The sequence below is a fragment of the Dromaius novaehollandiae genome, chromosome 1 (assembly GCF_036370855.1).
Source record: "Dromaius novaehollandiae isolate bDroNov1 chromosome 1, bDroNov1.hap1, whole genome shotgun sequence".
Taxonomy (NCBI): domain Eukaryota; kingdom Metazoa; phylum Chordata; class Aves; order Casuariiformes; family Dromaiidae; genus Dromaius; species Dromaius novaehollandiae.
Window position 1 is genome coordinate 194,429,658 of NC_088098.1, and position 13,888 is coordinate 194,443,545.

A 13,888-nucleotide genomic window follows, 5' to 3' on the forward strand; every position below is an offset into this window, starting at 1 on the left:
GTAGGAGCTGGTCTGCTGCAGTTTAATTTTCCAGGATTGTTCACCATCATTAATTGTTGATTTGTTTTGAAAAACAGATAGTGATTTATTTGCAGCAGGATGAAGTTACAGACCTAGATTCCTGACCAAAGGCTCTCAACGTAAACAATACAAAACCTATAAATTAATCACTCTCCATCTGGCAATTCAGATGAGAAACTATGAATTTTACATCTAACAGGCAGCCCCTACTCCCCCCACCCCACCCCCCAGCCCCGGCCCTTCGCGAGTGCTTTCTAACAGAGCCTGATGCAAAGGAAAAAAAAAAAAAAAAAGAAAGAAAGAAGAAAAATATCCAGCCTTAAAGAAGCGGGCTCGCAGCAAGCAGGGACCCACCGAACCGAGGTCCTCCCGGTCCCCACCTCCTCCCGGCCGAGGATCACTGCTAAGTGCAGAGCGGGGAGAGAACGAAAGCCGGCGGGGGGGGAGGGGGGGGGCGGTCCTCGGCCAAGCCCGGGCAGCCGCGCGAGGCGGCGGCGGGAGCCCTTGGTGCAGCCCGAGCGGGGCCAGGCCGGCTGCACGGGGCAGGGAGGGGACACCCGCGGGAGCCGCGATCGCCAGCCTCCCTCCCCCGCCCGCCACCACCCCCCCGCCAGGAGCCAGCGGCGCTGAGCGCGCGACGCCGCCCGCCGGGCAGCCGCGAGCGCCCCGGCCACCGCGGAGGGGGGCAAAGGGGTGACCCCAGGCCCCGGCGCCGAGCGAGGGGCACAGCACGCCCCAGCCAAGGTCACCCCCTCGCGGGGCCCCGCTGCGCCCGCCGAGGGGGGCGGCAAATTTAATTTGCGACACCGGCCCCGAGAAAGGGGGAGGGGAACAGCCCCGCGGAGGGGCATGGGGGGATGGGAGGGGGCGCAGCTCCCGGGCCACGGGGAGAGCTCTTCCCGCCGCCCCCCGCGCCTCTCCGCTTCCTCCAGCGCTGGCCACGGGGCTCGCCCCGAGCTGGCGCCCCCCGCCCCCGCCGGGGAGAAAGGAAGACGGAGTGGTGGACGGGGCGGTGGTAGCCGCGGCCGAGGCGCCGGGCTCCTTACCTCGCCGCAGCTGCCTCTCCTCGCTGGTCCCAGGCGGGTCCGCTCCGCGCCGCCGCTGCTCTGGGCTCGGAGAGGAGCTGCCGCCGTAGCCGCAGCCAATCGCCTCTAACCCCCCCCCTTTCGCAGCTCGCCCCGGTCCCCCTGTCGGCTTCAAAATGGCGCCAACATGTCTCCGGCTGCTCCAATAGAACCGCCGAGGGAAGCGAGCGAGGCCAGTGCGGGGTAGCAGCGCCGCCTGCCGGCCCGCGCGGCGCCGCGGAGGCGCGGGCGCGCGCTGGGGCCGCCGCTGCCGCTCCCCGGACCCGCGGCGCAACTCCCCGAGCGGCGTCCCGCCGCCGCGCCGCGACCCGCCGCCCGTGCCGCCGCGGGCGGGGAGCGCGAGCAGCGCCTCCGGGCGAGGGGAGGGAGCCACGGCGAGCCGCCGCCGCCGTGCACACTCGTGCCCGGGGCCCGAGGCAGGCCTCACTTTCCAGCGAGGGAAGCGGCGGCGAGCCCTACCTCCCCGGAAGACGTTCGGTAGTTACACACCGCTCTGTGAATCAAGGCTTAGAGCGAGAAAAGAGACTTAGAAAAACTACCACGAGGTTTCCCGGCAAGCAGACAGCCTTACTTCAGCAATCATAGCAATATAAACTGCCAACAGTTTCACAAATCAAAGACCGTGCGCAGGAGATCGAGCAAATGGCTCGAATCCAGAGAGGAGGACTGTGCAATCAGTTGACAGATGAACTGTGGCAGATTATTTGCTGTTCTGCTATTCAGATTAATAAAATAAATATTTCTCCAAGACAACATGAATTATAAAAGGCTTATTATAAAACAATGAGGAATAAAGATGCTTAACTGTGGAGAAAGCAGAAAAAAGTAGTAGCAATTGTTCATCAAACTCTTTAGTTTTGCTTCAGTGAATGCAAGGGTTTCAGGGGGCACTCGTACAGAAAAATATGAACAGAGAAGTGATGCAATTTCATCTCACTGCTATAGATAAAATGCTACATTTATGAATGAGATGCCTGAAGACAACAGATGTATTTAAAGTGTTATGATTTAAAAAATGTGAAAGTCCTGCTCAGCAGATCTGCTGAAATACACGCAGGTCTTTGTCTGTGGTGGGATACAATCCTTTTTTAAAGCATGTGTTAGCCAAGATGTTATAACTAATATTTTAAATCTTTAAATAAGTTCTTCAAGCTTTCGCTAACACATTGAAAACAGCTTGCTTTACTTTCATTCAAGTTTTAAACTCAGTTAAATACCCACATCTTCTAACCAAATCTATGTCTATCCTATCAGGATAGAATGCAAAAAAACATTACATAGAAATGAGTTTTCAGGCCCAAAACTACCCTTGCTTAAATTTGTGAGAGTGAATTGTTTGTCCTGCTCTTCTGGAAAATGAAAGTACTACTGCACATGCATAAAAAAGAAAAATATTTTGTCTAGCAATTTTGTATTACTGATTATTACTGGGAAGGATCCTGCACTTGCAGTCAAGGATATAACTTTTTCATGGAAGTTGAACAATTTCCCCACAGTCCTCCCATTGTGCTGGCTTACCTAGATATCAACTCGTCAGTTATGGAACGTATCTTTTTTTTATGGAGCATTTGCACATGTGTACAGTGATACGTACAAAGCAGTAGAAAAGCTGAATATTCATATAGCTATTGAAGTTGCAAAACGGTATGTATAATTGTGAAAGTAACTATTGTGTTGCCATACTCCATTTGCAAATATGTTTATCTTTTGCTCCCTTTTACTGCTGGAACAGGCTACAGTAGCTCTTAACACTTTGATCTCGTATCAGGATGCCTAGGAATGATTTGAAAGTGAAATAAGGTGAAGCCCCTTGGTAACAGGGCAACCAGAGGCCAGCTCCCCAGTTACTGCCCAGCCTTCATTTCATGCCTGGACTTAGGCTCTCTAAGATTTCAGAGGTCAGCTTTTTAGAGGTATTCCTCCCTTTTTCTATCCCCTCTTAATTTTGAGATAGTCAAAATACAACACACACACACACACACACACAGAGACACACCCCACCCCGCAAGAGGCTTACTACAGGAACTAATGGCGTTTGGCTCTCTGCAGCTCAGCGGTAATAGCGGCCCTCACCCTCACGAGGGAGCCCTTCCGAAAGCGCTTCCCCTTGTCAGAAGAAACCGGTCGCTAAGCTCCAGCCCGCCCGCCCCGAGCATTAGCGGAGGTCCCGCTCCGGGGCGCGCGGCGCTGCCCGCCGTGTGGGGAGCGGCGCGCGCCCCCATGGCGCCGGCGCTGCGGTCCCCAGGGCGCCCGCCCGAGCGGCCGTTGCTGGCGGCCGTTGGAGCGGCGAGGGGGCGTGCAACGGCCAAAGCCGCCGGCGCGGGGCTGCAGGAGGCAACATGGAGCCGCCGCTGCCCCGAGCGTCAGCCCGATCTCTAACCGGAGAGCCGAAGTACCAGCTTCTCGATAGTCATTTGTGGACTTAGATGTGTTTCACAGGAATTTCTTCAGAAAATACTTTGGGAAGTTTTAATTCTGCTGTGTGGGGACCTATATTCCGCGTTAGGGAGGGAATAGCAAGCACCCAGTGCCCTTCTGAGTCAGTCCTAAAAAGAACTGTGCTATGCGACCTGTATGAGCAGGTTCCTGAAGGTGGACTCAGCGCCTCACTCAAGAAATGTCGCATCTCACAGGGCACTGGCTGACTGCAAGCAGATTCATTTTACTAGTTTTGCCTCCTTCTAGAAATACGGGCAAAAGTAAGGATGAATGTATGAGGTTACTTACCAAAAATATGTATAATCTTAAGAAAAATTCACTATATTTACACAAAATTAACTAATCCTTTGCTTACAGTATGATATACAGAGAAAACCAGATTACGAAGACCAAGCATTTTACAGAATTTTTTGAAGATACTGTTCACGTCTCTATGTTCAAGGGACAATGAACATCCCAAAGAACATCCTAGAAAACAGTACTCTCCTCATAGAAGTGTCTGTATCTCAGCTTTTTATCTGTAAAAACATTGTGTAAAAATAGCAGAATACAATGGAAAGGCAGCTCTGTACCTTAGCCAGAGAAATACACAGCACCTCCTCAAAATGGAAAATGCGCTTCTGAGACAGACCAATAGTCCATCTAGCCTGGTTTTCAGTAGCCAACAGCAGCACCATGTTCCCAAATGCAGGTTTTCCAGAGTGAGACTCATACCTTGCACTTCCAGTGTGCTGGTCCCTGCAATTTCCCCAAATGCAGGAAACTTTTTAATGCATAATTTGTGGTAGCAGGAGACTGCATTGATGCTTTCCTCTATATAAAACTGGAACAGTAGCCAAAGGAGGTACACCTGCTTACTTTCTGTTGTCCATTGTACACTCCCAGCATCCACAGTTGCGGTAATAGGCATGTTACCTCTCTTTTTTGTACAAGATGGTACACCCCTGCCTATTCCATATAGAATCCTTTTATGGATCTGTTGTCCATTAATTTGTCTAGTCCCTTTTGGAACCTGCCGATACTGTATGATTTCATAGCCTCCTTTGGCAGCAGATTCCAGAATAGCAAATGCCCCCTAGTTCTAGTATTCTTCATACAGCAGTTCTGAATTCACCTTATCCAGCACCTTCCTGATTTGTAAAATTTGATCATATGCCTCTCAGCCCATCTCTTTACCTATTCAGTTTTGTGGGGCTTTCTGGAGTTCTTGCCACCAGCACAGCATTTGATTACCCAAAAGAGTTTAACATCATTCAAGTATCATTCAATGTGCACTCCTTTGTCCAGGTCATTGATGAAGATACTGAATAAAACAACATCTTCAAACAACATCAGAAAACCCAGATATCTCTGGTGGACAGCACTGCTGACTTTTCTCCAACTGTCAAGGTAACATCACCACCAGAAGACTGACTAAACATTTTCACTGAGTCTCCTTCCTTATTACAGTAACCCTCAGCCATTTGCATGAGTGAATTTCTATTTATCTTTTGCCTTTTAGTCCCTCCAGGTGTACAAGAATTTTCATGTATTGCCTGAATTTAACACCTCAAATTGCCTTCTGAATACCAAGAGTGATAACTTTGCCATTCCATTTTTTCTCACACCTACCTTTAGGTCCTTTAAGCTACTCTGACACAGAGCAAGATCCTAACTCCAGTGCACCAAACCCCATATTCTCCTTATTGAAATCACTCCCAGAAAGAGTGTTTTACAGAAAAAAAACAGCATCCAAGGGACAGACTGTCTTTATTCCATTATATATTATTGCTTTTTCTATAAATCTTAGCCATCTCCAGCACTTTCATACAACATATAACACAAGGAAAAAAATATTAAATAGTTCTTTCCACTACCTTTGCATAATTTTACTTTTTTTTCCTCACAGCCTTTGAAACCTGTCTCAAATGCACTATTTTTAGCTGTTGACCTGAACCAGAGTAGTACATGAAGAAGTAAGTAACCTTTAGGATATTTCAGAACAGATGCAATCATTCTTACTTTACCAGTCATACCTTTATTTAAATAAGAGCTGTAAGATACACCTCACAGGACTGAACAGATAGGAAGCTTAGGAAAAAAGTTGACAGGTGAGAAATGACATAGACTTTCAAACCATTCTTTTCATCCCACTGTGGTATGAAAGAATGCTGGGAAGGAAGCTGGGTCCTAGAATAACTCAGCATTGTAAACCTCAGCAATCCCTACTGATTCACCACAGCTAAATATTAAAATTGCATAACAGCACCCTTCCCAGGCAGAGCTAGGAAATAAATTGACTGAAGAGACTAAAATCTCTTTCTTTTCAGGGGAAGCAGATACTTTAGCTTAGCCAGATCATAAAATTCTTGCCTGGCCAACAAGCTCATTCAGCTTACAGGAGGGTGAACTAACACAGGGAAGAACAGAGGAACTGTGCAAGACCTCCTACTTTCAATAGCAGTAAATTTTAAGTTGTTATGTCAGTCTGGCTGACCATAGACTAATATTACGTAGCTTCAAAACAATTGTTGAGCAAATCCCTCCGTACAGTCATCACCAAGTCAGAGAAAGAGCCAGCACATATAACAAAAAATCAAATAGTAGAGAAGCCAATTGATGTGTCTATGATTTGAAGCCAAATCGCAAAAGTTGCATTCCTAACATTACAAGAGTTACCTGAAAGAAATCAAAATCACCTAACTGAATCCTAAGGTACCTTTTGTTTTCCTTTATCAATAGTTTAGAGAAAATAAAAGCAGAATATAAATTTAAAAATAAACTTATCAAAAATGTAAGAAATCAATGGTCTTTGTATCCATTTCTCAGCTTGCTTATCTAACTTCCCTTTCTGAATGTAGCAGGTTTGTGGAAATGATACATTTGTTTCCAGCATAGTTATAGTCACCTTTCCCTTTTGTTTGTTACTCTTTTAATTATGATGCTTACTTGAACAGTTTAATCAAAAACTATTTTACTAGAAAAAGAATTCAAATGTCATTTATTTACTAAGCCCTTCACACCAAGAGGGTTTTTTGTCAATTCAGAGAAGAAAACAGTGCCTATATACATCTTCTACTTGCAGGTGTAGTGATTTGTCTCAGAGACAGAAAAAAGTAGCTCATTGATTGATGTTGGATCTTGAGCTAGATGACTGAAATGGTTTTAGGTATTCCATTTTACTTTTAGTTTTAGTATCTTTTATGTCTTTTAAGTAATTTGCAAGGAAGCCACATGCAAACTGGGACTTAAAGTGAATGGAATTGCTAGACTCTTGCTCTGTGTAAGTTCTGTTTCCAACACCGTCTTCCAGTAAACAACAGTCAAAAAGCTGAATAAGACTGTGATGCTCAGAAGCTACTAACTTTAATATGTGTACAGTATTAATTCTGAAGTTTAATAAGCAGCACTTAAATATTAGCTAACTGGTCTGACTCTATGGAATATATCTATCTGTGTCTGTCTTGTGGTTGTTTTTTAATAAAAGGAAAAGAGCCAGTAAGTGGTATGTGACAGCTCATGGAAAAATACAAGAATTACTAGAGAAGATGATTTTATGTTACTTTTCAGGGTGAGGACAAGGAGGAAGCTTCTCTCTATCTACCACCCTACTCCGCCTACTCTTAATATAATAGGAGTTAACATCTACAGCAGGGTAGCAGTAGTTGTAAGATTAAATGACCTAGTAAAAGAAATCTTTTCTACTAAAATAAAAACTAGTACTCCTTCCCAAAATCTGCCTCCTCAAATCAGAAGCTGTAAATCTGTCTTATCTCTGACCTCCTTCAGATGGGATCCTAAAGAGGATCAGAGACTTTGGAGACAGGTATGGGAAGGGAACAAAAAAAAATGTTTCATGTTACAGTAACTAGAGGACTGGAAAATATAATTAGAATTGTTAATGTTCTGAAACAGGATCTGTCTCTTCAGTGCAGCAGGAAATCGATTGTGTTTCAGTTTGGTACCAGCCAGTGCACCTTTTACACTGTAGCTATACAAATCTAATCATCTTGCTGTCTGACAGAAAGAGTGAGTTAGAGAACATTAATCCACAAACCTTTACTTTAAGGCTTCTAATACCACAGGGGATTGTTTGGGGGATTTTTTTTTTTCATTTGAGTCTGACTTCACAACTGTTTTGTTACCAAATGTCATGGAATCTTCTTGCTACCATCTCTTGAGATAACTACCAGGGTAGCCCACTGACCATTCCAGCTATTTGCACTATGCATGTCTACAACTTAACACTAACATAACTCATGGCAGCCCTTATCTAAAAAGCTGTAATAGTCAGGAAAAAAATTATTCTTCCCTTAATGCCTTGCTGACGGTGTAACAGTAGAGAATTAGTACTTTGGGAGTCTGCGCAAGCAGCCTTTCTTTCCCTGGTGATTAGTTCAGTTTGGCAGTGAATTAAATTAGTTTCTCCTTTGAGTTACCTTTAATTGATTTAAATGTTTTCCATCCTTAATTGAGATGTAGGATGGAATGTGGGAGAGAAGAGTACATAACCTAAATACTCATCAGCAATGCTGTTAGTATGACAAAACTGGCAAAATATTTAACAGGTAAAAGTGCTTTTATCATAAGTTGCATCTGCAAAGTGAGAATCTTAGTTGTTAAACTTCAAGTAGTCATATAAAAGTAATTTCAGGTAACAAAAATTAGCACATATTCTACAAAACAGTGAGGATGTCAACATCATCATAATTACCCCTGTTGCACTGTCTCTTAATTATTTCATCATCTCTTTTCCTCTCATTTAAAGAGGGATTAGTATATTAAGAATTAAATACTTAAATGTATTCTGCTGTATAAAATGTTGGGTATTTTCAGTTGCTTTGATGCTCTTTCTCTTCTATTCACACTTTTTCCTTTTATCATTCCATTGTCTGCTTTCTATTTAGAGCTACTTCTTTCAATGCCCCACTGAATTTAAGTCTACTGAAGCCAGTACACTCACTCTTTTCAATTTTTATTTAAATTTGAGCTGCTATTTACAGATGCGCTTGCAGACTAAGCAGTGCCTGGACTTTCACCAAAACTATTATTGGATATTTATAATTGAAACTTTGATCTGGCATTTACATATCAATATAGTTTTTAAGAATATATATAGGTTTCCAAAAATTTTCATCAAGAAATAATCATAGCTGGCTGACTAAGCCAGTTTTTCTCCTAAGCTATTACCTTGGGAGAAATTCTGGTGAACATTAATTTCTGATTTAAATTTAAAAAATCATACAACAGTATTTCCTAAAGCACTTTTTCCAACAAGATGTAGCAAAGTACAGATGGGCAAGACAAACTAAGAGCCAAGGTGATCATCCTTAGGAAACAGGCATGATTGAATAAGTATGAGTAGTCCTACTGAACTCAAATGCATATCTTATAAAGAAAATAAAGAGCCTCACAAGAGTCATGAGGAGAAAAAGAAGTTCTCTGTGACATCAAGTCTGACTACAAGATCATGGCACAAGATCTAAATGATTGAACTATCATTCCACAGTAACCCTTAACTGTAAAAAATAATCTTAAGTAGTGCCTGCTGGGTATTTATTTTGATTTTTTTCCTTATTATTATAGATGGAGTCTGAGGGTTCTGTCTATGTTATTATTTCCTAATCTCTTCTATTATAAGGCAGGTTTTAGGCATTTATTGCTTTGCCAAAAATTTTTTTTAGGCTAATATTTTTCATGCCAGGTACCTCCTTCATGCTGAATTATTTTGGGAAGTTTTATCTAAAACTTTTCTAGACACAAACTCAAGGAAAATCTTTCCTTTTACAGAAAAAAGTAAATTTTACTCAAAATACACAATGTTCCCTCTTTATGAAATAGCAATTTGTCAAGTCTGAAGAATTTTTCTCTTCTTGCTGCCATTGCGGCTCACTCAAGCTTGATTATATGTTCTCTGCAGAGAATTAAAGGTGTCCATTGCAGTATTTCTCCTTAGATTTATTTGCACTGAGAAAATTTGGTCTTACACTCCGCCTGTGTAGACAGATTCCATCTGACACTTGCGAAGCTGAGATTTTTTCTGCAGTTTCTCCTCAGCAACTGAATGCTATTGTGACACTGTGTTCCAGACTTACAAAAGAGGATAAAGTCAGAACATTAATCTTTAAAAAAATGGGAAAGCGATAAGCACCAGAAGGAATAAATACCCTGAATCAAATGGAAAGGGAAGGAAAGGGAAAAAAGAAGGGCATTAGAAGTATTTGGAAGTGATAATATGACTATGGAGTGTAAAGGAATACTGGGAACAAGGCAGAAAACAAAATCATACTGAAAAGGAGCAGCAGAGGCCCAGAACAGACCTGTACTAGCAGAGGAAACACCAGAGAATAACAACAACTGCAAGGGCCTGTGGGTACATCAACATGTGGTATAGCATTGTGTTGGTTGGTAACCATTAGGGTGAGGTGATAGAGTTAAGCTGATCCAACTGCTGAATGCTGCAGAAAGGAGGGGTACCATCCCCTGCACCCTCCCCAGCTACACATCCCTACCACTTCCCTTGCATTGACATGGTCTTGGCCCACCAGTGATGAGCCACTGCAGGAGCCCGGGCTCACTCTGGGCTCAAACAGGAACAAGAATTCGTACAGGGGAGGAGGCACAGCAGCAGCTAGGGATGTGTGTGTGTGAAAAGGGAGAAGCAGGAGCACCCCTCTGACAGCTTAGCTGCTAATGTGGGTTAGTTGTAATATGAACTTGCACCTTGAGGCATGCTCTTCTACAGAATCTGAAACTGGGACTGTGCAGGGAAGAGCAGTCTGTTAGTGCAATGACTTACATTAGTGCAAGTACAAGAGGTCTGTACCATGGATCTAAAGCTTCAACTGTACTGATAAATCATATAGAAATCTGGATGATCCTCCAAAATGGAGAGTTGTATTCTTCCCTTTTTAAATGAGGCAATTAAATACAAAAACTACTTTGAGAAAACACTACATTTGCAAAATCAAACATTCCAGTTACATAATGTCAGAACTACTTTTTTCATAGATCTTTATTCACTTCCTTTATGCATACAAATTATGATGCTATCTATAATGTTCCAATCAACTCAGCCTATAAGGCCCCAGAACTGAATCAAAATCTGATTATATAAACTGAAAAATCTTCCTTTCACTCTTTTCCTAGATCAAATAAAGCCGACATTTCATCCATCAATACTAAGGGGATAGCATAAATGCCAAGGAACACAAGGATAGATAGTTAATTTTCACTATTTTGTTACCAAGGCAAAAATAGTACTACACTCCTTATGTTTTTACTTCTACGAAGATTTCCACCAAAACCATAGATGAATTTCATATGCTACAGGAAGCCTGATTTGGGTAACATATAGTAAAGATTATAAATAGTGAATGATGGAGCTCTAAACAAATTTATAAATATTTTGAAAAAATGAAATTACAAAAAAACCTTCAGACTCTTCTGCACACAAGGAAAACCCACAAACTGTTAATGCTTCTTTGTAAATATTTTCACCATTACCATGCTTAGCTCCTTGAACACTCCTTTTACCTACCTATCTGGTTCTTCTGCTGATATTTCTAATGGAACTTCTTTTGTAATCTATTGCAGCCTTGAGATTCCAAGGGAATTGTTTGTACCTTTGTCTGAAAAAGGTACAACATCTTCCCCTATGGGATCTGTACCAGCTGTAGTAATATCATCAGGAAAAGCATATTTTATTACACTCACTGAGGTTAAAAAAATTGACATTAGGGTATTGTCAATTATAACATGTGGCTCGTTTAATTAGATACATGGGTACTATGAGAATTCCCCAAATGAAATACATCTGAGACAATTACTAGACACACAACATGAAGTGCTTGAGAGCTTTCATCTCCAGATACTCATTTCAAAAGGTCCAAGTGCAGCACACTCTTATTCTGTCTAAAAGGTTAAATTAGGTGTTTTGTGATTTAGTTTGTGTAGGGAAGCACATAATGATGATTTTGGATGGAAAATAACTTTTTCCTTAGGGTCAAATAATCAACAGTATTTATATTAGAAAATAATTCTCTAAGAAATCAAGAATGCTTGGTTGCAAAATCTTGTCACACGTTAAAATTAAGGCGTAGCCCCATTATTTTTAGATAATCTCATGAAAAAGTGAGTGAAGAAGAATAAAGTGATATAGCCCTTTGTATTTCTGAAAATATCTGTGCTAAAAATATTCCATGTCCCTGCAATAACGTCTTCCTTTGTACGTCTTGCTTCTTTACTTCTTTACATTTTTCTCAGTGGCAAAGGTCAATTCTTTATGACAATCCCTGTTTTCCTTCCTTAAAGAAATCCTCATGGTAGAAATGACCAGTTTATTCTTCTGAATTTCTCTTTACTTCAAACCTGTTTTAGAAATTGTCTCTTTGACCGTGGACTCCAGAATATGGTATAAATGACAGGCCCTAAAGGCTCAGGAAGGGCCATGTCTAAAAACAGGATTGTTCCTGTTTCCCAGGGGAAGTCACACCTTGTTTCTCCAGTCTGGAATGGAGTGAAAAGATCATGCCATCCTTGTTCCTTAGAAACAATGTGCATACACATTTCTCAGGTCTGGTTATGGTGCAGGCAATATCTACATCAGTAACTAGTGCAGAGCCATAGGAGCAAATCAATACAGAGAAGCATTTGATGCTAAGATTGTGACATTGATATGTTCACATTTCATATGTTCACATTCATATTACACATTTCAAGAGTTTTTAAGTCAGACTAGCATTACTCTGGTCCCATGGACTGCACACCCATCAGCATTAGCAGAAAAAGTGAACCCTGTCAATGCATCTTCTGACTTCATTCCCCTGCAAGGAACCCAGGACTGTGAGCTCTGCAGTGCAAACTGAAGCATAGTTAAGTGGGAAGATTCAGGAGATTCACTTCAAAAGCTCACTTCTGATCTTAATTAAAATGCCATCAAAGGTGCATCCACACCTTCTAACAAAACAAGCCTATTACCTGGCACAGGAAAGGAGACCATGCTTTGGTCTCTGGGGTAACTGAAAGGAATGCCTGGCATGGATTTACCAATATTTTGTTTTTACCATGTATAGCAAATAAACTAATTCCAGAGACTTTATCCCTAACAAATACAACCATTTCAAAAATTTGTATTTTATTCAGGTAATCTGAAAGCATAATGTCGCAGACATTTAGAATGGACACATCATTTACAACATCTCTTGTGTGTACTAATGAAAACTGGGAAACTACTGCTAAGAGACTCTCCTAGAAAAATGTATTTTGCATTGCATAGTCCTGTAAGATTTGAAAAACAATGCAAATACATCATGAAAAATATACGGTATATATGCTGCAGGGAAAAGGTGCAAGTTCATGAAAGAAGTATGATGTATGTCTGGGAAGCAGGGACAGCTCTTACATTGGAGATAGTCCTCTCACAACTTTATAAATATTGCTAAAATATTTCTTTGTTATTATGCCTTAAAAGCATGCAGCATAGTGCAAAAAGGCAGTAAATTTCCATAATTAAGACCAAAAAGCTTTAAAGAATTCTTGCACATTTGTGTACCTGCGGAGCAGTAAGTCACGGCATTATCATGGTGTTGTTGTGTTTTTCACCACCATTTGACAGTTTATTCAAAGGAAATCTAAAAACGTCACAGGAAGTCTGTCAGGAAACTATGATTATAAAAATCAGTTCTTTCATGAAAGCCTCAAGAAGTGTACTTTGAAGTAAGAAAAATAATCAATATAAACACAAAAGTCAGAATACCACTTAGAGCAAAGTAAGTGTTCCTCAAATGATCCTCAAAACTCTACAGAAGAAAATAGTTTAAGTAACACAATAGTCTAATCTAGCACAGGCATACATGCAAACCACTAAGGGAAAAGATTTTATTGGTTAAAGACAAGAAAATAAGGTATTCAAATTAACATTGACAGGCCTAATTTCTTAGCAGAATATGCCTGCATAGTTTATTATTTAAAATAACCAGTATCAAACAATTTTATAAGGCACACTACACTCCAGAAATGGCAGTTGAAATATAACGTGGGTATAGCAGAGGGGCTGCAGCAGGAAAGTGGAAAAACAAGATAAAAAGAAACACGGAAAAAATGCTGCTGAATGGAGCTTGTGCCCTATGTTTTCAGTAACTGAGAATTTTTATTTCACCAAAATAGGAAATGTTTTAATACTTATTTAAAGAAAAAAGTTTATTTTACTGAAATAAGGCGTAGCCGAGCGCCCGCAGGCACCTAACCACCAGCTCGCAACCTATGGCTAACACACCCTCCCGCCTCTCCCCTCCCCCCGCCAACGGCCGCACGGTGAGCGACGGTTTCGACACCCGCTTCCCACCCCCCCCCCCCCCGAGGGA

General features: G+C 41.9%; 1 protein-coding gene across 4 annotated transcripts in view; it reads right to left on the reverse strand.

The window, feature by feature from the left end:
• The window catches only part of PDS5B (PDS5 cohesin associated factor B), a 108,209-nt gene extending 106,944 nt beyond the window's left edge, over positions 1 to 1,265 (reverse strand). For 2 of the 4 annotated variants that reach the window (XM_026108866.2, XM_026108864.2), the window contains exon 1: positions 1,068 to 1,264. The gene's annotated coding sequence lies outside the window, so the exon portion shown is untranslated. Of the gene's footprint in view, positions 1 to 375; positions 467 to 1,067 lie in introns of those variants that run through there. The other 2 variants (XM_026108867.2, XM_026108865.2) reach the window with 2 other exon arrangements.
• Positions 1,266 to 13,888: the final 12,623 nt, after the last annotated feature.